This window comes from Colletes latitarsis, chromosome 12 (assembly GCF_051014445.1).
Source record: "Colletes latitarsis isolate SP2378_abdomen chromosome 12, iyColLati1, whole genome shotgun sequence".
In the NCBI taxonomy this organism is placed as follows: domain Eukaryota; kingdom Metazoa; phylum Arthropoda; class Insecta; order Hymenoptera; family Colletidae; genus Colletes; species Colletes latitarsis.
The window spans coordinates 21,384,042-21,410,696 of NC_135145.1; the positions used below are offsets into that span (position 1 = coordinate 21,384,042).

The 26,655-nt window shown below is 40.6% G+C and overlaps 1 protein-coding gene and 1 pseudogene across 2 annotated transcripts in view; both read left to right on the plus strand.

Moving 5' to 3' along the window:
* The first annotated feature begins 407 nt into the window (after window positions 1–407).
* On the plus strand, window positions 408–524 carry LOC143349220 (5S ribosomal RNA; annotated as a pseudogene).
* A 23,656-nt stretch (window positions 525–24,180) lies between these two features.
* Window positions 24,181–26,655, plus strand: part of Otd2 (homeotic protein ocelliless) — a 33,538-nt gene continuing 31,063 nt past the window's right edge. For both annotated transcript variants that reach the window (XM_076779628.1, XM_076779629.1), the window contains exon 1: window positions 24,181–24,839. The gene's annotated coding sequence lies outside the window, so the exon portion shown is untranslated. The remainder of the gene's footprint in view (window positions 24,840–26,655) is intronic.

Consider the following 26,655-nt stretch of genomic DNA (forward strand, 5'->3'; position numbering starts at 1 on the left):
GCCTTGAAACAGATTTACACGGAACGATTATCGACCAAAGCATTGTTTTTAACCGATGGATTTATGGCGACCCTCGTCACCTCGGATCAAAGACGCGTGCGATGCTTTTGTCCGCGTTCAACAATGAGCCCCAGCCATCGTGATAATCTATCTTTTCAAACTTTGACGAAAACAAGGAAAAAGCTCAGCTCTCAACCCTTTAGCGGGACGCCTTTCGAGGGATGAAATTTGTTAACACTCGAGTGGGCTCTCTGGAAGCATTTAAAAAAGCAATTGACATGTATCGAACGATTGTTAGTTTAACCTTGAGGAGGCTTCTTGGGGAGTTAGGGGTTAAATAATGGAGTTACGCTATAAATTGGGGGAAAATTTGTGTCCTGTTTGAGGGTTTAAATTGTAAATAATCTGTCAACGATTGCACCACGTTGAAAGCACCGGTTCTCGTCCGATCACCGAAGTTAAGCAACGTTGGGCGCGGTTGGTACCAAAATGGCCGCCATTGGGTGCACTGCGTATTGTTGGCACTATTATTGCTCTGTAGAAAAAACCACCACAGTGTAGTGAGCAACATTTGGTGAAAATAAACGGAAATAATTCAAAAAAAACAAGCCTTTTCTCATTTATAGTGTAACACCATTGGGGGTAACTGTATTTAAGAGTTTGGAACAAATGCTTTCCCGATAGCGAAGGAATAAATATTTTCCAAGCGTTCTAATCACGTTCATAGTAATTTCAAACATTCTTGACCAATCAGGGAAGCTTTGTTTCACAGACAACGTCAAAATTGACGAGAAAATGGAGATTGCAGTCGACGTTTGACCCATATCGTGGGTTTCCCCTGGATTGAAGGGGTGGCAGGTGAAAACGCGTGTCGCTGGGGGAATTATAATTTTTCTCCGCTATCGAGGCGCGCGAGTAAATCATGCATTACGAATGCAACGCCCCCGCCAGAGGGGGGTAAAGTTTCGCGCCGAATTTCCGGCGACTCCATTTACAGCCAGCCATATTTCACCCGTGGACAGCGTCGCCGACAAGCGGTGAGAGTAAACCGTATAAATAATGCACCGGCGGGGATCGGTTTAATAATTTCGCGCGAATTTATTCATTAATTCGAGGACGTCGCGCGAAATCTCCGACGGCGGATTATTCCGCGGAAAACAGTCGCGATTACCCATGACTTTTCGTTCCTTCGCGGGGATCCATCGATCGTTTGCTCTGTGGAAGAATTAAATTCGTTTAAACTAACGACTTCGAGGATCCAATAATATGGATGAAATTTTGGGGAAATGTTCCTAGAAAAGAATTCTTTTCTCGAAAATACGTAGGATTTCAGGGGTGTGTCTATTCACCAAAAGTGATTGTAATTAACCCCCTTAGCTAAAAATAATTTTTTTGGAATGATTGGAAATTTTTTAATTTTGTCGAAAAATTTGTCCGCATTGCTGAATTTTTTTCTCGAAAGTGCGTAGGATTTCGGAAGTATGTGTAATGACCAAAAATGATTGTAATTGACCCCCTTAGCTAAAAATAATTTTTTCAGAATGATTTGAAATTTTTTAATTTTGTCGAAAAATTGGTCCGCATTGCTGAATTTTTTTCTCGAAAGTGGGTAGGATTTTGGGGGTATGTCTATTCACCAAAAATGATTGTGATTAACCCCTTTAGCTAAAAATAATTTTTTTGGAATGATTGGAAATTTTTTAATTTTGTCGAAAAATTGGTCCGCATTGCTGAATTTTTTTCTCGAAAGTGGGTAGGATTTTGGGGGTATGTCTATTCACCAAAAATGATTGTGATTAACCTCCTTAGCTAAAAATAATTTTTTCAGAATGATTTGAAATTTTTTAATTTTGTCGAAAAATTTGTCCATCTATTCGAATTTTTTTCTTGAAACTGAGTAGGAATTCGGAGGTACGTCTATTCACCACTAGTGATTGTAATTAACTCCTCTAGCTGAAAATAATTTTTTTAGAATGATTTGAAATTTTTCAGTTTTGTCGAGAAATTTCTCCACCTACCCCTTTTCGATTTTTCTTGAAATTTCGTTTTCCATTTTTAATAAATTTGTTCGACGCTCTACAGAAAAGTTGTCTAATACTTTTTTGTAGGTACTCATCAGCTCTACTTCAGAAAGAAGTTTCATTGAAATATATTCACTATTGTAGGAGTTATGGCTGTTTGAAAATTGGACCATTTTTATGGGGTTTTTCTCATTTTGCGAGATCGGGGACCAACTTTTCGACTATTTTTGCGATTTGTACATATTCTCCACCAAAATACGCATTGTTTGCTTTTTTAAACATTAAAATCGTCCAATCCGTTCAGAAGTTATGAAATTTTAAAGATTCGCATCGAACATTCCTTGCTATAAATTACATTTTCGTTTGGGAATTTTTTTCTCGAAAGTGCGTAGGATTTTGGAGGTATATGTAATGACCAAAAATGATTGTAATTGACCCCCACAGCTAACAATATTTTTTTCAGAACGATTTGAAATATTTTAATTTCGTCGAAAAATTTCACACCTTCTAGAATTTTTTTCTCGAGAGTGAGTAGGATTTCGGGGGTATGTGTAATGACCAAAAATGATTGTAATTGACCCCCACAGCTAACAATATTTTTTTCAGAACGATTTGAAATATTTTAATTTCGTCGAAAAATTTCACACCTTCTAGAATTTTTTTCTCGAGAGTGAGTAGGATTTCGGGGGTATATGTAATGACCAAAAATGATTGTAATTGACCATTGCAATCAAAAATAATTTTTCCATAATAATTTAAAATTGTTTAATTTCATCGAAATAATTCCGCACCTACATGAATTTTTTTCTCAAAAATGAGTAGAAATTCGAGGGTATCTATACTCTCCAAAAACGATTGTAATCGTCCATTGCAATAAAAAATAATTTTTGCAGAACGATTCGAAACTTTTTAATTCTCTTTCTAAACGGTTGCCTCTAAACACAATAATCTCCATCTTCAAATATCTCTCACACTTCTCCTAGGTGCATTCTCTACTGTCTCAAGAATAAAACTTCCCCATACCCATCCATTCATAAATTATACCTTAAAAATCCAAGTAAAAATCTCCGCGAACTATCGTACTTTATTAAACTTGTACAATCATTCCCCCCTGTACACCCTCGTATTACAACAGTTCGCAACTCCCAATTACCAGCCCAAGTGCACGCGCCGACACAGAACCCCGTCCGTGGAAATCCCTCCAGCCGATTTTGTTTCATCGTCCCTTCGATCGTCCGCAAACAGACGCGAGAGGACCGCGTGGCGCTCGTTAGTATCGATCACGGGCATCGATCATCGCGCGAACGACCAGCCCGCGAGACTTCGAAGCCAGATTCCATTCCCTTCGATCCGGTTTAACCCGTAGCGGCGACTTCGTAGACGTCGTCGTCCCCCGGCGAAGGGTTGCCGGTCGAAGGGCGAACGAGGGCCGGTAATATTCCCGGTTTGCGGAGAGAAACTGAGAGAGCGACGGATCGGGAACGAGGAGGAGGGTGGCGGTGGCCGCGAGGGGCAGCAATCGGGTGGTGGATGCTGCAAGGGGCCAGGGGAGGGCCAGGGGAGGCGGTGGGGTGGACGGGGGTTGTAAGCGGCTTACGCCCGCCGAGCGGAGAGCGACTCCTCGCTAATTATTTATAGGACCCTCTCTCGACTCTCCTCGTGCACGGGAGATCCTTTGCCGAGAGGAGTTCTCTTCCATCTTCCTCCATCTTTGATCTTTCCCTCTCCGTTACTTCCTTCTTTTTTTCCTCTTCTCTCCGCGCCACCCCCGGGGGCTCTCTCTGTGCTACGAGTTATACGGGGGTTCCTTAAAACGGGAAAGTATCTCTCGCGAAACATCGATGAACGTAACGATTTCCATTTAGCGGCGATGGCGGCGTTTCCATGACGCGCGCCGTGGCTGGCGACGCGAGCGGCCATTTTTGCCCCGCGAGTCGCGAAGAGGAAACGCGATTAACGCGTCCATCGTTCGGTCGTCCGGTCGAGGGCCCCGCGGAATTCACGACGCGTAGATCCCTCCGTGGGGGTGAAAGAGCCACCGACCTCCCCCCCCCCCCCCCCCACAGCCCGGAAACCGACGGTCCATTTTTTAGGATTACCTGCGGACGCTTCTCGGCGCTGGAGGGTGGATAGGTGTGTTGGTTACTCGTGAGCAGGCCGAATGTTTGGACAGAGGGGGCTTAACAATGCACTCGCGCCCCTTGACTTCCTGTTGCGAGCCTCCGGGATCCCTACGCCTGGACGTCGATCGTAATTGGGTCGAGCAAAAAACTTTCGACGCTCGACTTTATGCGCCGATTCGACTTCCCGAGGAGGCTCGATCGACCGTGTAGCGTTCGAATCGTGGCGGAATCTTTAAAAGAACTCCTGGCTTGGCGGATTCGACGATGGACGCGACTTGTAACTTGGAAGCTTTGGTGGTGGGCAATGAAATTCGGGGGAGGAACCGTTTCAAGGTGGTTGGAGACTGGAAGTAGAGATGAATTATTGTATATGTATTTGTATCAAGGAAATTAAGACTTCCTTATATTGAATTTGATACGTTTTTATGAAGAAACTGTGTAGCTTCTTGCTTTGATGTTTATTTTTATAATTTGTCACTCTTTCAATGATATTTACTAATTTTTATGACGAGAAATAGTCTAAATTAGTGATGGATAGAAATTGAGTCTTCTACTGTATATTGAATTTGACATTTTTTTATGAAGAAACTGTGTAGCTTCTTGCTTTGACGTTTTTAAAATAATTTGTTACTATTTCAATGATATTTACTAATTTTTACGACGAGAAATAGTCAAAATTAGTGATGGATAGAAATTGAGTCTTCTACTGTATATTGAATTTGATATTTTATTGTGGAGAAATTGTGCAACTTCTTGTTTTGATGTTTTTTTTATAATTTCTTGTAATTTATCACTTTTTTAATGATATTTACTAATTTTTAGAACGAGAAATAAACACAATTAATGGTGGATAGAAATTGAGTCTTTTAGTGTATGTTGAATTTGATACTTTTTTATGAAGAAACTGTATAGCTTCTTGTTTCGATGTTTTTTTATAATTTTTTATAATTTATCACTTTTTTAATGATATTTACTAATTTTTAGAACGAGAAATAGTGAAAATTAGTGATGGTTAGAAATTGAGTCTTTTAGTGTATATTGAATTTCATATTTTTTTATAGAAAAACTGTGTAACTGCTTGTTTCGATGTTTCTTTTATAATTTGTCACTCTTTCAATGATATTTACAAATTTTTACGACGAGAAATAGTGAAAATTAATTGTGATTAGGAATTGAGTCTTCTACTGTACATTGAATTTGATATTTTTTTATAAATAAACTGTGCAGCTTCTTGTTTCGATGTATTTTTTTAATTTTCTGTAATTTGTCACTCTTTCAATGATATTTACTAATTTTTACGATGAGAAATAGTGAAAATTAGTGGTAGATAAAAATTAAATCTTCTACTGTATATTAAGTCTTCTATTGAATTTGATATTTTTTTATGAAAAAACTGTGCAACTTCTTGTTTTGATGTTTTTTTATAATTTTTTGTAATTTATCACTTTTTTAATGATATTTACTAATTTTTAGAACGAGAAATAGTGAAAATTAATGGTGATTAGGAATTGAGTCTTCTACTGTATATTGAATTTGATATTTTTTTATGAAAAAACTGTGTAGCTACTTTCTTCGATGTTTTTTTTATAATTTGTCACTCTTTCAATGATATTTACTAATTTTTACGACAAAAAATAGTCAAAATTAGTGATAGTTAGAAATTGAGTCTTCTACTGTATATTAAATTTCATATTTTTTTATTAAGAAACTATGTAGCTTCCTGTTTCTATATTTTTTTATAATTCTGTCACTCTTTCAATGATATTAACAAATTTTTAGAACGAAAAATAGTGAAAATTAATGCTGAACAGGCATTATTATATTGGGGGGTTGAGACGACCCTCTGAGAAGCTCCCATTTCATTAATTCCATTAATAAAAATATTAATTTACGTAAAGATTCACACTCTAGTAATAATATAATGCAAAGTTCACTTTTTTTCTGAGTATCAATATATGATAAGACACAAAAATATTTGTGAAGCTATTTAGTCCACAATTGAACGCATTTATGTACACACTTAGAATAACAACTAGATCTTTATGTAAATTAATACTCTTATTATTAAAATTAATGACAACTTGATAATAATAACGCAATTAATAAAATAAGTAGCTTTATAATAACACAAATAAGTACACAATTATAATAATAACTAGATCTTCGTGCAAATTAACACTCTTATCAATAGAATTAATGGAATCTTTATAATAATAACACAATTAATAAAATAAGTACCTTTGCAATAATAACACAAATAAACACAACTATATAATAACTAGATCTCCATGCAAATTAATACTTTTATCAATACAATTAATGTCAGTTTCGTAGAGGGGTTGTTTCACCCCCCCAAAATACAATAATTCGTATGTACCTTAGTTTAAGTATTTTTCTGCTTTCTTCCCACTATAAAACGCAACTTTTCTTTCGTTTTCTTTAGAATCTTGTTATAAATTAAATATTCAAAAATTCAGTCACATAAATTTTTTACAAATTTTATTAGAAATGAGTCAATTTGAGTGCTTTGGTTGTTCCAGTCTTATTAGATCAAGACGTTACTAATTTTAAAAGTGCAAGTGTTCGATCTTGCAGAACTAAATTAACAATTTTCCAGTGTCTCCGTATTATTACACAGGTATTCGAGGAATTAGCGTTTTAACGAACCGTGTTTGCACAAACGCGCTATAATGGAACGCCGTTAAACGAGGTAACGTTAACCCAGAGGGGGGGTTTTCGATGTAATTAGTCGCATCAATTTGTGAGAATATTAGAGACACGGGAACGAAATAATGTCGAATAACGTATTAATGGCGATTAATGCCTCCCATTCTTTGCGAAGATCTACGATCGTCCAACCTGGGTGTGTACCAAACAGTCAGAAATATTCGTACAAATACGTGGCTCGGTTTTCCGCTCACAGTGGTTATTTTTGTACGGATAATCCGCAGCTGCTTCGTGGTAAACGCTCGAAATCGCCATCTTGGGGCCCAAATGGCCCTCAGGTACTTCTTCATCGACGACCCTTGGTAAAATACGTATCACTGTCGACAAATGAGCAATAAAATATTTTTCAAATAAGTGACTCTGATTTCGATAATTCGACAAATTAAAAAATATAATTCACCGTCGAAAATTATGAATAATAAAATATTTTTAAAATGCATGCTTCTGATTTCGATGATTCGATAAATTAAAAAATATAATTCACTGTTGAAGATTCTAGAGGCCACAATAAGACGAAAATCAAGAATACCAATTTGTCGATGGAGGCTTCGCTAAATAGTTATTAACAATTAAATTCAAAAATTTCAAATCGTTTTGGAAAAATTATATTTAATTACAGGGGTCAATTACAAGCATTTTTGGTCATCAGACATACTTTCGAAATCCTATCCACTTTCGTAAAAAAAATTCAAGAAGGTGTGAAATTTTTCGACGAAAAAAAAAATTTTCAAATCAGCCTAAAAAAATTATATTTAATTACAGGGGTCAATTACAAGCATTTTTGGTCATTACATATACACCCGAAATCCTACCCACTTTCTAGAAAAAAATTCGAAAAGATGGACAAATTGCCGTTCTACAGCCACAACTTCGAACGTTAATAACTTTTTAACGAAGCCTCCATCGACAAATAGCTATTCTTGATTTTCGTCTTATTTTGGCCTCTAGAATCCCCCAAGGGTGGCCGAACACCCTGATTAATTAAAAATTTCTTTTTTTTCAACTGAATATATTAACATATCAAAATTCGAAATATTCTTTACAGTAGCCTGATATACTAGAACATTCTACTTTACGGAGCTCCAAATATTACTGTGATACGATTGAAAATATTTTTAAATCGCGTGCTTCTGATTTCGACGACTCGACAAATGAAATTAACGAAACTTCGTAATATTCTTAACAGCATCTCGATATAGTGGACCGTATGCATTCTACGTAGAATTATCCACGGCGTGGAGATTTGAATATTAATGGAACATTCCTTCATCGCGAATATTCGATCCCAGCTGCAGGTGAACCGTCGATCGTGGGTCTCCCGTTGGGGCGACGAGCGTGTCGCGTCTGGCGTCAGCATCGTCGCTAATTAAGAATGCCAGCTGTATCGATTCCAAAGCATGACGCACGCCGCGAGTCTTTCGTCGCTTGGAAAAAGATCAAAGCGAAGAAAGTCGACGTTTCGATGCGCAACGACCGTCGGGGCCACCGTCAATTGAATTTGCAGCGCGGCGCGATCTCGATTCGTTGGCTGATTCGATTCCATCGAGTTTAAAACGGCCGCTTATAGAGCATTAAGCAATCCTCAAAGTGGGAACGGGGGAATCTAGTTACGGGAGCGCGAGCTGGCCTCTTTGATCCCGCCGATCCCTCCCCGCCCGCGTCCATTCTTCCTCCCCCGCGTTCCTCTCGTTAGAGATATTGCCAATCGGGGAAGAATTCCCTTCCGGACCCTCTGCCTGGCCCCGAGATTGCGTGAACGTCTCATTCGAACGTCTTATTCCCTCTCTATGTCCCTTATTTCGCGTGCAATTATCTGCATTCTCCATTTTTTTGAGAATTGATACGTTAAGGGTGGATAAAAGAGCTTTTTGAGGCGGTGAAATTTACTTGTGAGGGGCGTTTACTGAATTTTTCTTGAAGAAAACTGTCTCCGTTGTTGTGTTGAGGTATTTTTTTACTCAAAATGACGAAATTAGTAGGCAGACCTAACCTAGACCTCTCTATGCTTCGATTTTTGCGTGTAATTATGTGTATTTTCTAATTTTTTGAGAATTGATACGTTAAGGGTGGATAAAAGAGCTTTTTGAGGCGGTGAAATTTACTTGTGAGAGGCGTTTAGTGACTTTTTCTTGAAGAAAATTGTCTCCGTTGTTGTGTTGAGGTATTTTTTTACTCAAAATGGCGAAATTAGTAGGCAGACCTAACCTAGACCTCTCTATGCTTCGATTTTTGCGTGTAATTATGTGTATTTTCTAATTTTTAGAGAATTGATACGTCAAGGGTGGTTGAAAGAGCTTTTTGAGGCGGTGAAATTTACTTGTGAAGGGTGTTTATTGAATTTTTCTTGAAGAAAATTATCTCCTTTGTGTGTTGGGATATTTTTTAACTCAAAATTTCGAAATTAGTAGGCAGACCTAACCCTGACCTCTCCATGTCCCTTATTTCGCGTGTAATTATGGTAATTTTCTAATTTTTAGAGAATTAAAACGTTAAGGGTAGTTAAAAGAGTCTTTTGAGGCTGTAAAATTTACTTGTGAGAGGCGTTTAGTGACTTTTTCTTGAAGAAAATTGTCTCCGTTGTTGTGTTGGGGTATTTTTTAACTCAAAATGGCGAAATTAGTAGGCAGACCTAACCTAGACCTTTCTATGCTTCGATTTTTGCATGTAATTATGTGTATTTTCTAATTTTTTGAGAATTGATACGTTAAGGGTGGTTGAAAGAGCTTTTTGAGGCGGTGAAATTTACTTGTGAGGGGTGTTTACTGAATTTTTCTTGAAGAAAATTGCCCCTTTTGTATCTTGGGGTATTTTTTAACTCAAAATGGCGAAATTAGTAGGCAGACCTAACCTAGACCTCTCTATGTCCCTTATTTCGCGTGTAATTATGGTAATTTTCTAATTTTTAGAGAATTAAAACGTTAAGGGTAGTTAAAAGAATCTTTTGAAACTGTAAAATTCTCTTATGAGAGGCGTTTACTGAATTTTTCTTGAAAAAATTGCCCCCTTTTGTTTAGGTTCGTCTGTTGGGATATTTTTCAACTAAAAATCTAAAAATTAGTAAGCTTGATAATTAAAATGAACGTTCGTTTCTACTTTCGTATATTAAAACAATATTCCATGTATTTTCGGTGTTCTTTTCCGAGTATAATAAGTATTTCCAATAATTTTGCATATTAGATGCATTCTGTAGCCTTTCAAAAGTTAAAATGTCCCCAACGAATGTATAAACAAGTCTAATAATAAGACACGTGAACATATTACCTGCAACTCTACATAATTTGTTTTTAAGACCTCACGTGGCCATCTTGGATCACAACATGGTTGACGTCACCTGACAATTTATCAGCATCCATCTTGGACCACAATATCCCCTTTCAATTTCAACACAGGGGAAAAAAAATAAACATAAATCACTTAAAAATACTTCAATAAATATCAGAAACTTTCCACAGCTCCATTTCCTATAGTTTCCCCGTTATAATAACATAGAAGACCTAAAAAGAAATAGTTTAGATTATACAAAAACTAAATCAATCTTCTCGTTCACGGAGCAAAAAATTCGATTACCAAAATTCGCTATTATTAGAGCGAAGTTCGACGGTGGAAGTTTTCCTCCCCCCCTGCAGCTTCTGGAAAGTTTAAATTCCGCTTAATTACATGCCTGAGGACGATCGCGGAAACCCTTTTAGCGCGGAATCGGAAGTTAAGAAATCCACTCTGCCAGGCAAACGAGCTTACCATCCCCTGACCATTGTCAAAATTTCGATGTCCTCGCTGGTCGAGTTGATTTTTTTCGAATTAAGTGGAGGTTTTGGACGCCTCGAAATCGAGGCAGTGCACCCCCGTCGTGGCGAGCCGGGGTTTGACGTGTGCGCGATTCGCAGGAAAGGGAGACGTCAGGGATGGGTTGGTCGGTCGGTGGTACAACGGATCGGCTTAACATCGGAGGCGCCGATGTTGACTAACTGGGCTAACAACGTCGCGGCGCTTGCCGCCGGTACGTTTGCCAGTCGGCACGTGGCGGGCCTCTCCGTGGCTGCCTAGTCGATTAGCCGAGCTTACGTTTATTCCCGCCTCGTTTGTTGCTCCTTTCGGACGTATCCTTCCTATTTGCTTTAAATTAACTTCACTCGGGACTTTTCGGGCTCGTGGACCAACTGGAGCTAAGAGAGTCAAAGAAACTGCAGCTCAGGATTTTGTAGAGTCTATGGGAGGGGGAAAGAGATAGCGATAGTGGACATAGACACACGTGTGTGTATAAGTCAAAGCAGGAATTGTTACGTTGTGGTTGTTTAAGTATCGAATCTATGTGTCTTTATTTTATTTGAAAATAAGAGATTGCTTAGGTGACACTCATTTTTGTTTCGAAAGAAGTAAATAAGATGAGGATCCAGCTTTGAAGGTATTAAATATTCTCACAATGTTTGAGGACTTCGATAAAGTAGAAAATCGTGTGAGTAGATAAATAAGTTTTGTTGGAGAGAGAATAGTTCGAGGCTATTGAATTTTCTGTTTTATAAAAGATAAACAACCCGCTATGCCATCTTTGAAGCACCTGATGACCCATGAGATGCTCCACCATGTTTGAGGGAAAATTGAGTGGGTAAATAAATAAATAAATAAAATTGACGAAGAAGGAATATTTCAAGGCTATTGAATTTTCTGTTTCAAAAAAAATAAACAACCCCCTATAACACCTCATGATCCATAAGATACTACACCATAAGGACAATTGACATCAATGAGATACTCCACCATGTTTGAGGGAAAATTGAGTGGGTAAATAAATAAATAAATAAAATTGACGAAGAAAGAATATCTCAAGGCTATTGAATTTTCTGTTTTACAAAAAATAAATAACCCTCTATGCCACCTTTGAAGCACCTCATGAACCATAAGATACTCCACCATAAGGACAATTGACATCATTGAAATACTCCACCATTAAGGAAAAATTGAGTAAGTAAATAAATAAATAAAATTGACAAATAGAGGATATCCCAAAACACTTAAGTTCTCAGTTCCACAAAAAATAAATAACCCTCTATGCCACCTTTGAAGCACCTCATAATCCATAAGATGCTCCACCATTAAGGAAAAATTGAGTAAATAAATAAATAAATAAAATTGACAAGTAGAGGATGTCCCAAAACACTCAAATTCTCAGTTCCACAAAAAATAAACATCCCTCTATGCCTCCTTTGGAGCACCTCATAATCCATAAGATACTCCACCATAAGGACAATTGATATCATTGAAATACTCCATCATTAAGGAAAAATTGAGTAAATAATTAAATAAATAAAATTGAAAAGTAGAGGATATCCCAAAAACACTTAAATTATCAATTCCACAGAAAATAAACAACCCTCTATGCCACCTTTGAAGCACCTCATAATCCATAAGATACACCACCATAAGGACAATTGACATCAATGAAATACTCAACCATTACGGAGAAATTGAGTAAATAAATAAATAAATAAAATTGACAAGTAGAGGATATCCCAAAACACTTAAATTATCAGTTCCACAAAAAATAAACAACCCTCTATGCCATCTTTGGAGCACCTCATAATCCATAAGATACTCCACCATAAGGACAATTGATATCATTGAAATACTCCATCATTAAGGAAAAATTGAGTAAATAATTAAATAAATAAAATTGAAAAGTAGAGGATATCCCAAAAACACTTAAATTATCAATTCCACAGAAAATAAACAACCCTCTATGCCACCTTTGAAGCACCTCATAATCCATAAGATACACCACCATAAGGACAATTGACATCAATGAAATACTCCACCATTACGGAGAAATTGAGTAAATAAATAAATAAATAAAATTGACAAGTAGAGGATATCCCAAAACACTTAAATTATCAGTTCCACAAAAAATAAACAACCCTCTATGCCATCTTTGAAGCATCTCATAATCCATAAGATACTCCACCATTAAGGAAAAATTGCGTAAATAAATAAATAAATAAAATTGAAAAGTAGAGGATATCCCAAAAACACTTAAATTATCATATCCACAAAAAATAAACAACCCTCTATGCCACCTTTGGAGCACCTCATGATCCCTAAGATACTCCACCATAAGGACGATTGACATCAATGAAATACTCCACCATTAAGGAAAAATTGAGTAAATAAATAAAATTGACAAATAGAGGATACCCTAAAAACACTTAAATTATCATATCCACAAAAAATAAACAACCCTCTATGCCATCTTGGAGGCACCTGATAACCCAGGAGATGCTCCCGCAATGTTTGAGGGCAGATCGAGCGAGTAAATAAATAAATAAAATTGACGTAGAGGGAATATCTGAAGTCGGTCGTGCGGGGCGTCGCGACGCGTGCATACGGGCGCACGCACTCGGCTTACGCGAGCACGCGGAACCTTACGCACAAAGTGAATCTCGGATTACCGGTCTCTGGGGCTCGTGGAAACCCTACACCGGCAGTCGGTGGTAAAAACAGAGAAGTACCGACGTGCCCGGGGAGAGTAGCCAGAAACTGGAGGGACGAGGAGAGAGTGCAACGAGGGAGAGAAGATCGCGGAGCTTGATGGAAGTCTGGCGTCCGCGATTCGTGTTTCGGTCGACGCGCGTCTCGTGGCTCCGCTGTATTAATGGGCCCGTAATAGCCTATTTGCGAACGCTAATAGCCGAAGCCCGCTCCCTTCCAAGCGAGCTTTTCCCGCGGGAAATCTGGACGCCACCCTTCCTCGTCGTTCTACGTCCAACATTTTTCTTGGGGGGCCTCTTTAAACAGAACACGCTGGTTCGAAACTCTATTTTCAGTCGCTGGGAGAACTAATTTCATTTCGACAGGTGTCAGATTCTGGTCATCGATGTGTATTTCAAAGCATCATGTTATTGTACATCAAATATTTTTTAATAAACTTGCAACTGAAGGAGTCTGAGGGAGACAGGTGTCTGGTAGCATCAAACACTATTATTTTTGATATAGATTACCAGAAATAGACCTTGGAGTCTCAAAGAAGCTCCAGAATAATTTTAAAAGCCCCCAATGATGGAATGTTTCAAAGCATCAAACACTGTTATTGTACATCAAATACTTTTCAATACACTTGCAACTGAGTCTGAGGGAGACAGGTGTTTGGTAGCATCAAACACTATTATTTTTTATATAGATTACCAGAAATAGACCTTGGAGTCTCAAAGAAGCTCCAGAATAATTTTAAAAGCCCCCAATGATGGAATGTTTCAAAGCATCAAACACTGTTATTGTACATCAAATACTTTTCAATACACTTGCAACTGAGTCTGAGGGAGACAGGTGTTTGGTAGCATCAAACACTATTATTTTTTATATAGATTACGAGAAATAGACCTTGGAGTCTCAAAGAAGCTCCAGAATAATTTTAAAAGCCCCCAATGATGGAATGTTTCAAAGCATCAAACACTGTTATTGTACATCAAATACTTTTCAATACACTTGCAACTGAGTCTGAGGGGGGCAGGTGTTTGGTAGCATCAAACACTATTATTTTTGATATCGATTACCAGAAATAGACCTTGGAGTTTACATTTATTTTCTCAGAGAAGCTGCAGAATAATTTTAAAAGCCCCCAATGATGGAATGTTTCAAAGCATCAAACACTGTTATTGTACATCAAATACTTTTCAATACACTTGCAACTGAGTCTGAGGGAGACAGGTGTCTGGTAGCATCAAACACTATTATTTTTTATATAGATTACCAGAAATAGACCTTGGAGTCTCAAAGAAGCTCCAGAATAATTTTAAAAGCCCCCAATGATGGAATGTTTCAAAGCATCAAACACTGTTATTGTACATCAAATACTTTTCAATACACTTGCAGCTGAGTCTGAGGGAGACTGGTAGCATCAAACACTATTATTTTTGATATATATTACCAGAAATAGACCTTGGAGTCTCAAAGAAGCTCCAGAATAATTTTAAAAGCCCCCAATGATGGAATGTTTCAAAGCATCAAACACTGTTATTGTACATCAAATACTTTCCAATACACTTGCAACTGAGTCTGAGGGAGACAGGTGTTTGGTAGCATCAAACACTATTATTTTTTATATAGATTACCAGAAATAGACCTTGGAGTCTCAAAGAAGCTCCAGAATAATTTTAAAAGCCCCCAATGATGGAATGTTTCAAAGCATCAAACACTGTTATTGTACATCAAATACTTTTCAATACACTTGCAACTGAGTCTGAGGGAGACAGGTGTCTGGTAGCATCAAACACTATTATTTTTTATATAGATTACCAGAAATAGACCTTGGAGTCTCAAAGAAGCTCCAGAATAATTTTAAAGGCCTCCCAATGATGGAATGTTTCAAAGCATCAAACACTGTTATTGTACATCAAATACTTTTCAATACACTTGCAACTGAGTCTGAGGGAGACAGGTGTCTGGTAGCATCAAACACTATTATTTTTGATATAGATGTAAGGAAAGCATCCTTAGTTATATTGAATTTAGCGCGTAAATAGGTCAATAAGTTAGATAGTTAATTTAATGTATAGACAGGTGGCGTTAGTACAACAAAGTAAGCCAAAGTGAAAAGACATAGCAACTACAAGAGAATCATAACGAATTACAAATAAGAAAATTAATCAAGAAACAACGGGGTGAATAAGAGCATTGAATGTTGTTTCTTTGTTATTACAGGTAGGATAAATAATTAGTCTAAGTTATAATATTAATATTTTGTTCAAAACAATAAAAGCTTTGTTATTACAGAGAAACAATTCTACTTATTATTCACCAATAACCTACACATTAAATAAAGCATTATATAGATTACCAGAAATAGACCTTGGAGTCTCAGAGAAGCTCCAGAATAATTTTAAAAGCCCCCAATGATGGAATGTTTCAAAGCATCAAACACTGTTATTGTACATCAAATACTTTTCAATACACTTGCAACTGAGTCTGAAGAAGACAGGTGTTTGGTAGCATCAAACACTATTATTTTTGATATCGATTACCAGAAATAGACCTTGGAGTTTACATTTATTTTCCCAGAGAAGCTGCAGAATAATTTTAAATGCCCCCAATGATGGAATGTTTCAAAGCATCAAACACTGTTATTGTACAGCAAATACTTTTCAATACACTGAGTCTGAGGGAGACAGGTGTCTGGTAGCATCAAACACTATTATTTTTTATATAGATTACCAGAAATAGACCTTGGAGTCTACATTTATTTTCCCAGAGAAGCTGCAGAATAATTTTAAAAGCCCCCAATGATGGAATGCCAAGGAGAAAACAGAGCCATTATTTTCCAGTGAAACTCGGTCGCTGACGATCACTCTTGGCGATTCGTTTCCCATTGTGCCGCCGCTTCCGGCAGGCAGAGGCGACGTACGTGCGCTCGGTTAAATTTTCCTCTCGAGAGGGTGATTGCCAGTTCGTGGGCGTCGTCTGAAAAGTCGCCGTCGCAGAATGGAGCAGGAAGAAAGGGGCCGTGCGAGTCGTGCGGCGCTTTGTTCGGGGGAAAATCTTTCGCGTCCGGCGGAATGCCCTTGGACAATGCAGAAGACGCGGGCGAGAAGTCGTGGAGGAGCAGGTAGCCCCGATGGACGGAGGAAGGAACGTGGGTGCGATCGCCTCTATGGGCCGAGACACCGACAGAAGCGATCAAAAACTCGTTAGTCCCGGTTCGGCGCGACGGATAATAAATGTGGGAACGCGGATTGCGTACCGGGGAACACCCACACGACCATTATTCCCCGAGTCCGGCGCTTCCTGGCTCCGGTGTTACGCGATTTACGGACCGGAACAAGATGAATCGAGAATAATCGGATCTTCTTCTCCTCCAGAAGGGTCAGTGAGGCGTCCTGGCTGCCTCGGACGCGCTTGGGGAGGGGGTCGCTCGAGCGCTTGCGAGAGAGTCGAGCGCGTGGCCCTCTGGCGGCCGTCGCCGGGAGGCTCCGCGTCGGAGGACAGTGACTGTCGGGAATCGATCTCTTATTGGTCGATCGGTATCTCGATTCCCGCGAGTATTACGCGGCAGAACGACCTGAATGGTCGCGGGATTGGTGGCCCCCCCGCAGCGAGATCAGCCATTGTTTGGATGGAATCGAATTATAAGCCGACGTACGATTTTTGCTCTCGCGTTTACGCGCTCTATCGCACGATCTGAGTAACTTTCACGGAGGATGATTTTCCCGAGGCACCTGCACCGGGGACAAAGCGTCGCTCGCTGTCGATGGTTCCCGCGGGGGCGATCGGGATGACCCAGCGAAAACCGCGGCGAAGAATGGGACGCAGAAATCCACTCGAAAAAGCGACTACGCGCGTCCACCTGAACGTGACTTTTCCCTCTACGGCGATTCTATCTGCGCTTGCGCGATCAATCATTATCAATGGCGTTTGCTCGCGGAGATTCGAAGATCCTCCGGGGCGCATAATGCGCGTAATAGAGTCCCCCGTGTCGGTGGAGTCGATCGAATTTACATTACCACCGGATGATTCGGTGAATCGAACCGGTAGCCAAAGCAGGATCATCGATAAAAGATCTCTCACACGCGGGATTAACGGGATCTAGCGGAGGAATCCAATTAATATCGAACAAGTGTCCCCCTGGAGAAACGTCCAATAACAAACGGAAGATAAACAACACTGGAAATATAAAAGTTTCCATTACGGAATTAAACATCTCGCAAATTTCGCTGCTGGGATCGAATAAACGTCACGAATAAATACGTATTGGGTTTACCGGTTATCTATTGGTCGAGTTTAATTTTACTGGCGCAATGGAGGAATTCCGACGATCAGTTTTTCGAGGGTTTCCTGTTGGATGTTTTGTTTTGGAATATTTTTTTGGAGAACGTTAATAAAGTATATGTACGAGCGACAGGTGTATAATGATTCAAGAAATATTCGTTTCTAGTTTGTTAGATTTTGTATCGATTTGGGGAATCGTGAGATAAGGGATGCAACCCCTCAGGAAACATTGTTTTATACAGGGTGGTCGGCCAACCCTGGGAAAAATTTTAATGGAGGATTCTAGAGGCCAAAATAAGACGAAAATCAAGAATATCAATTTATTGATGGAGGCTTCGTTAAAAAGTTATTAACGTTCGAAGTTGTGGCTGTAGAACGGCAATTTGTGCATCTTTTCGAATTTTTTTCTCGAAAGTGGGTAAGATTTCGGGGGTATGTGTAATGACCAAACATGATTGTAATTGACCCCCACAGCTAACAATATTTTTTTCAGAACAATTTGAAATTTTTTAATTTCCTCGAAAAATTTCACATATTCTGGAATTTTTTTTTCGAAAGTGGGTAGGATTTCGGGGGTATGTGTAATGACCAAAAATTATTGTAATTGACCCCCACATCTAACAGTATTTTTTTCAAAACGATTTGAAATTTTTTAATTTTGTCGAAAAATTTAGGCACCCCTTGTCGATTTTTTTTAAGAATTCGTTTTTGATTTTTAATAGTTTTGTTTGGAGATGTATGGAAATTTTGTTTAATACTTATTTGTAGGTATACATGAGCTCTACTTCCCCCCAAAATTTCATTGAAATATATTCACTATTGATGGAGTTATGGTCGTTTGAAAAATAGACCATTTGTAGGGGGTTTTTTTAATTTTGCGGTGTCAAGTATCAACTTTTCGGATATTTTTGCGATTCGTACATATTCTCCATCAAAATACGCGTAGTTTGCTTTTTTAAACATTAAAATCGTCCGATCCGTTCAGAAGTTATGACAAATTTAAAGATTTGCATCGAACATTTCTGGCTATAAATTACATTTTCGTTTAGGAATTTTTTTCTCGAAAGTGGATAGAATTTCGGGGGTATGTCTATTCACCAAAAATGATTGTAATTGACCCCCACAGCTAACAATATTTTTTTCAGAACGATTTGAAATTTTTTAATTTTGTCAAATTTCACACCTTCTCGATTTTTTTTCTCGAAAGTGGATAGAATTTCAAAGGTATGTGTAATGACCAAAAATGATTCTAATTGACTCCCACAGCTAACAATATTTTTTTCAGAACGATTTGAAATTTTTTAATTTCGTCAAATTTCACACCTTCTAGAATTTTTTTCTCGAAAGTGGGTAGAATTTCGGAGATATGCATAATGACCAAAAATGATTGTAATTGATCCCCACAGCTAACAATATTTTTTTCAGAACGATTTGAAATTTTTTAATTTCGTCGAATTTCATACCTTCTCGATTTTTTTTCTCGAAAGTGGGTAGAATTTCGGGGGTATGTGTAATGACCAAAAATGATTGTAATTGACCCCCACATCTAACAATATTTTTTTCAAAAAGATTTGAAATTTTTTAATTTTGTCGAATTTCACACCTTCTAGAATTTTTTTCTCGAAAATGGATAGAATTTCTGAGATATGCATAATGACCAAAAATGATTGTAATTGACCCCCACAGCTAACAATATTTTTTTCAGAACGATTTGAAATTTTTTAATTTCGTCGAATTTCACACCTTCTAGAATTTTTTTCTCGAAAGTGGATAGAATTTCTGAGGTATGCATAATGACCAAAAATGATTGTAATTGACCCTCGCAACCAAAAATAATTTTTCCAGAACGATTTGAAATTTTTGAATTTAATTGTTAATAACTTTTTAACGAAGCCTCCATCAACAAATCGGTACTCTTGCTTTTCATCTTATTTTGGCCTCCAGAATCTCCCATTAAAATGTTTCCCATGTGTGGTCGAACACCCTGTATAAGTATCTAATGACCACCTCAACTTTTAATTGTTACACCTATGTACACCACAAGTACATTAACAAATAAGCTTAATTCAAACAAAAAAACTTTCCAAACACCTCCCAAGGCTCTCTAACAAAATTTCTCTGATATTTACCCGTCCTGTGAATGAAATTACCTAAAAAAATTACACGAATTTGTCAGTTTTGGTTGGCCAGCGACCCCAGCCTGGCGTTCGAAGGCGATCGGTGGTCTCCGAGGGCGGGTTTGGGCAATAATACCCGGTAACCCCGAGACGTGTGTGACCTCGGGCGTAGTTGGCCGGCTCGCCGGGTAATTCATTGACTTAGTAACTCGGTGACTTTCACCGGTGATTTACACGAAAGCTTCATAAGCGGCTTGCCTCAGTTTCAAATTCCGTTTTCCCTCTCTCTCGTCGTCAATGAGCTCTGCCCTAGGAGGTCGCGTGAGGGAGGGAACCGGCGAGAAGAAAGCGAAAAGGAGACGGACAGAGGACCCCACCGAGGGGGGGGTGGAGACCGTGGAACAGGGAAATCGAAAGGGAGGAAAGAGCGACGAGAGGCGGGGAGAGCGTAGCAAAGGTTATTTGCACCGGAGTTGTCTTTTTTCAGTGCTTTTTGTTCGAACGGTTTGTCGAACGGCTCAGCCGGCTGATCTTCGGGATGATGAGCATGAACTACATTCTATATAAAACCCGGGAGAGTATTTTAAGCCCTGTTCGAATGCGCTTTCGCGGTGTGCCACGGGACGACGAGCATCGATCGCTTAACGAGTCGCCCTTAAGCGATTGTGTGTCCAAAGATTTCGGGGAGCCCCGAGCGCGTGATTCTCTGGTCGAACTAGTCCGATGTACTGTTCAGTGATGACTTGATGGCCAGCCACGCTGATTGGTAGCGCGATAGCCACGCCTGCTGTCACACGCATCGTCACTATTGGCTGAGGCGCTCACAACTGCAATTCCAGCGCGTGACGAAGGACTTGGCGTAACCAACGCTCAAAATACTAGCCAAATTGTGTCTCTCGTGGTTATGGAGACCCTACTACTATGCAACGTCAGAGCTAGCCTCTTCAGTTGGAATAGGACCTCCTTTCATTGCTCCGTTTAGTTTGTAGGTGCCTAGCCAACAAGTCATCTCTGTATACTATCCAGTGATGACTTGATGGCTAGGCACGCTGATTGGCTGTAGTGGCCATGGTTATGGGTCTCTCGTGGTTATGGAGACCCTACTTACCATGCAACGTCAGAGCTAGCCTCTTTGGTTGGCATAGGGTGGCGTGAAGACCTCCTTTCATTGCTCCGTTTAGTTTGTAGGTGCCTAGCCAACAAATCATCTGTGTATACTATCCAGTGATGACTTGTTGGCTAGGGCAAGGAGAGATCTTCGCCTTATTCCCGCTACAGAGGCCCGCTATGACGTCATAGTAGTACTATCCAGTGATGAGTTGATGGCTAGGCACGCTGATTGGCCGTAGTGGCCATGGTTATGGGTCTCTAGCGTCAGAGCTAGCCTCTTCAGTTGGAATAGGACTTCCTCTCCTTGCCCCGTTTAGTTTGTAGGTGCCTAGCCAACAAGTCATCTCTGTATACTATCTAGCGATGACTTGATGGCTAGGCACGCTGATTGGCCGTAGTGGCCATGGTTATGGGTCTCTAGCGTCAGAGCTAGCCTCTTCAGTTGGAATAGGACCTCCTCTCCTTGCCCTGTTTAGTTTGTAGGTGCCTAGCCAACAAACTAAACGGGTCAAGGGCAAGGAGAGGAGATCTTCGCCTTATTCCCGCTCTGACGTCACGCTACATAGTAGTAGAGCCTCCATAACCTCGAGAGACACATTTTGGCTAGTATTTTGAGCGTACGGTTACGCCAATGCCTCTCAAGTCTTGTTCGCGTCCAGTGTCACGAGATGGAATTGTAGTTGCGAGTGACTCAGCCAATGAGAGGCGTCGCTATTACGCCACGGCCAATCGGCGTGCCTGGCCAACAAGTCAACTTTGCGTAGTACGTGGCTAAATAATTCTCGCTTGGGGAACCTTTGATTCGCGAGACGACGAGGCGCTCGCCTTCGAACACCTGCGTTTTTAAGGGGGAACCGGACCAGATACGGGTAATCCCCGGTTGTTGCCGTTTGTTTCGCCCGATGACGCGTGTAATAATCTTTGAGTGACGCGTTGCGTTAATTAGGAGCGGCGTGCTGAGTGGCGGGAACGATTCAGACATTAAAATGGCGGCTTCGTTATTGGTTTTTCGTTGTTATAATTGGCCAGCATCGGGATCGAGGAGTTGAGAATTATTTATCGTCGAATTATTCCATAGAGAATTTTTATACTTTGTAAATACGCTTATTTGCAGATTTCTCATTACGTTTACGTATACTCTGGTACAATTTATTACCTTGAATTGGCTAAGAATGAAATTATTATAAAATTATTATAGAAAAATATTGTGAAGTTATTGTAATTGTTATTTTTTATTATTCTAATTGCTGTCAATTTAAAAATTATTTATCGGCAAATTATTCAGGTAAACAATTAATACGTTTATTTACAAATATTTCATTATTTTTACACATGTCTTGGGACAATTTTTAACCTTCCAAGATACAGAAATGCACTCTATTATGCATTATTATAAAATTATTATAAAAAAAATACTACGAAATTATTGTAATTGTTATTTTTCGTTATTCCAATTGTTTGCTCGTCATTGCTTGCTTCTCTTTCAAACGTCAATTTAAAAATTATTTATCGCCAAGTTATTCAGGTAAACAATTTTTATGCTTTACGAATACGTTTATTTACAAATATTTCATTATGTTTACAGATGTTCTGAAACAATTTTTAACCGTCCAAGATACAGAAATGCACGTTTAAGCGTCCGCAGTTATCTCCACTCGATCTTGGAAGCGAGCGTCGAGCGCGTCGAGCGTAACTTGACGCCGCTCGTTATCGGTCGTTGTAATACAATCCCACTGCATTGTATCTCACTCGCGCTCATCCTCTTTCCTCGTCTCGGTTGAATTCGTAGAAATAACCATACCATACCCGCTTAAGCGTTCAGAGCCAGCTCCGAGCGCCGTACAGTTAAGCGGGTATTCCTTCAAAGAGCTCTAAAACAGAGAAAACGGTGAATATTCTTGTCTCACTCTACGTGTACTCGTCAATTGCTACAACCCAGAGGCCAGCTACATGACTTTTGCGAAATTCTGTGTCGATGAAAACAGTTTTGAATTAGGTTAGAGCTCAGGGGCACATTCCTCGCTGTTCTTCCCGAAATACCTCCGCTTAAGCTGCTTTCTCGTTTCCCCGCAAGATTCTGAGCGACGTCGGTTAGCTTGCGGTGCTCGTTTATCGTCCCTGTCATCGACTATCGATTCTCAATCCCATTTCGTCAAGAAACAAAACCCTTAAGAAATAGCAAACGATTCACATCGTTAAAATTTTAGCGTCTTCCCTTTCGATTCCAATTAAATTCCACTTCCACGGACGGTATCTTCTTCCGTAACGATGCATGCAAATCCACTCGACTCGGGGGATCGTTCTGTTTAGTCGCGACGAAACGAAATTATTTCCAGCCGCGAAAACCCTGGCAATGGCGCGAGAATTTTTTCCTGCCCACCGACGCGGGTGCTGTTTATACCGGTTCCACCCTTAAAAAAAGAAAAACGTCGAAACTTTGGTGGTCCAGGAGCGCGTGTCGCTCGCCCGGCGACGAGTCAATTGGTCAATGAGGAAAATTGGCTAAGAGTTCATGAATGGGCCGGCGTGAATAAAGTGGCTGCATGTTAGTATAGGTTTATGGAAGCAAGCCGGTTTTAGCTACGCTAATAGCATAGTAATGCTGGCTGATCTTTTCGAAATCCCGTAAGAGCATTAACCGCTCGCACGTGAGCAAGTTAAATTGCTATGTTGTGGGTATACGACCGGCTATGTAGCTATCACCTGGCTACAGAGCGTAACGAAAGGAGGAGAGTATCGCGGTCGGGGATCAACCGTTTCGGGGGAAGAAAAAAAAACAGATAACCGGGTGACGAAGTGATCCGAAATTGTCGCGTCAAACGCGCGCTAGATGGACGATTAGATATTCCGCGAACCAACCCCCGTCTTTCGTAACAGTTCGACGAATCGAGCGGCCATCTCGGTGCGTCCATTTACTCCTAATCTATTCGCGTGTCTTCGCCAAACGGTTAGTTCGAAGAACCGGGGAGAAAGCGACAAAGGGGGAAGAGGGGGGGGGGATGAAGAGAGGACTGAAATATATTTTTAGAGACAGACTGTACGTAACGTCGTGGCGAGCAAGCCATCGCTGGTTAGGTTGGTTCGTATAGGGCACGGTGATTGGCTCCCCTCCACGCGGCGGCCGTCCCCCACGGCACGGCCCCGACCACGCCAGTTTCCCGCGAACAGTCGTGGTTCGACGTCATCCGCGCCTGCCTTTCTCCTCCTTCGCAAGGCCACGCTCTCCCCTCCCCGGACGCTGGCTCTCCGCGCGTGCGCGAGTCGCGCGCCGTCTCCCTCGCGCCGCGAGCCCGCCACGCTCGCGCTCTGTCCTCGCAGACGCGAGTGGACCGCCGTCTCGCTCGCACCGGCTGCGCGGCCCGTTCGCGCTCTCTCCTCTCGCGCGCTCCCCACTCTCGGGACCGTCACCACCCCTCGCCCCTCCCCTCGAGCGGCTGGCGGTCCGGTCTCCCGCGGCGAGCGCCCCCCTCGCGCATAACCCCTCGGCCAAGAGAGCGATCCGTAACAACTAAAGTTCTCGTGAAAAGTTGAGCTGGGCTCTCCTACGCCCTCCTGCTATAATAGCCAAGCCGCGCTCGCTGCTCTCTCTACCTACCAACCTACCGTCTATCCCTGTCCATCTGTCCCCGGGTCTGTCCCACATCCCGACGCGAAGGGAGCGAGAGAGAGACGCGACTACGTGCCGCGTACCGAAGATACTCCGGCGGAGAAAGAGCGAGAGAGCGGACGCGAAACGGATTAGGGAATAGAATAGTCATTATCGGTCTACATATCCGTGATATACTCTATCGGGATCGTCCTCGGTAGTGCGAAACGTCGCGGCAGTTGCAGCGAGCGTGTGTGCCACCGTGCGACTCAACCTAACCGGATACCTAACCTTTGCTTTCGACCCTGTCGAACGCCACAGACCCAACCGTCCACCGGTTACGCGGCGAGGATTTACCCGATCCGAGACGAGGAACTACGCTGACGAACCTTTCCACGAACCACGGGTGAGTAAAGTGCGTTTACAAGCGTCCAACGATGCGGTTACAGGAATTTGTTTACGTTTGGTGGCGTTTGTTTTGCAATTTTTCGCGTGGAAAAGGCGAAGAATCGCCCAGCTACGCGCCTATCGATCGGATGTTTACTCGTTTCGTAACCGTGACCGGGCTTCCCTCGAAATATCGCGCGAGTTTACGATTTCGCGATTCGGTTTGCCGGACGGTCCAATTTTCGCGGTGCCCGGCGCGATTACCTTTCGCGGTAAACGAAAAAAAGGATTGCTGGGGGTGGTGGAGAGGGGAGGGGGCAAAACCCCAGCGAATTCGAACGCTGTGGTGCGCGAAAACCTCGGAAAATTCCGGCATTTAATCGACGAGGCGTACGGCGTAGGCTTTCATCCGACCAAAGAGGGAATGTATAAATTTGTGCGCCGCGGGGGAATTTCCCCCACCTTTGGAATCGCGAAAAAGCCTCCCTCCCCCCGGACGAATTACAATCGTTTCGTCGTTTTTTTTCCCCCTCCCCCGCCCCATCGGTTTTCGTTGGAATCGTTTTTCCGTCTGTCTAATCTCGTCCAAAGCGCGGTTCGCCGAGTTTTCCACGGTATTTCTCGTCGTTCGCGAAATCTGGATTTTTTTTTTTGTTCGTCAGAGAGGGTGGGGACAATCGTGATTTTTTGTTTTCGGGGAGGGGGCAAAAACGAGAACGCTATTACTTTTCATGGAGTCGCGGAATAATATAAAGGTCGACGGAGGAAAAAAATTTTAATCCGCGGCGCTGTTTCGCGCCCGAGCGTTTTTATTAATCGCGATCGGCGTTTGGGGCACGGAGGGAGGGGGTGGAGGGGGGAAGCTTTTCAAACGGGACGTCCGTTGTCGCGGCTAAATAACCGCGCGACGCTGCGCCCGGGACAAATTTTAATCCCCTCGTATTTCTTTCCGCATCGCAGTTTCATCGAGCCGGAATCATAAACTGCGTCTAAGCGGGGAAACTAGCTACGAAACGTTCCGACGATTCGAACGTTGAAAACGTTCCCTATCGCTGGTGCTACGATCGCAACAGCGTCGCTGCGTTTTAGTCTTCGTGGCGATCATTGGAAAATCGACCTCTGAATCGATGGGTTGCAATTTGGTTGATAAATAATTACCTTTTTGGAGACTTCTAGAAAGTTTGCAACGGTGATAATTTTATTTCATAGTTTCTATAGCGTACACAGTTTTGTATAGTGCTATATAAAAAACAGTATAGTAGAGCAGTGATCTTGTAATAGTTTCTATAATGTGCACACTTTTCTATAGCACTATATGAAAAAGAATATAGTAGAGCAGTGATCTTGTAATAGTTTCTATAATGTGCACACTTTTCTATAGCATTACATGAAAAAGAATATAGTAGAGCAGTGATCTTGTAATAGTTTCTATAATGTGCACACTTTTCTATAGCACTATATGAAAAAGAATATAGTAGAGCAGTGATCTTGTAATAGTTTCTATAAATGCACACTTTTCTATAGCACTATATAAAAAGACAAATAGTAAAATGAAATAGTGGGGCAATGATGCTCTAATTTAATAATTCCTATAATGTGCACACTTTTCTATAGCACTATATACAAAAAAATATAGTAGAGCAGTGATCTTTTAATAGTTTCTATAATGTGCATTCTTTTCTATAGCATTATATTTAAAAAAAAATATAGTAGAGCAGCGATCTTTTAGTAGTTTCTATAATGTGCACACTTTTCTATAGAACTATATAAAAAAAAATATAATAGGGCAGTGAACTTCTAATAGTTTCTATAATCTGCACACTTTTATATAGCAC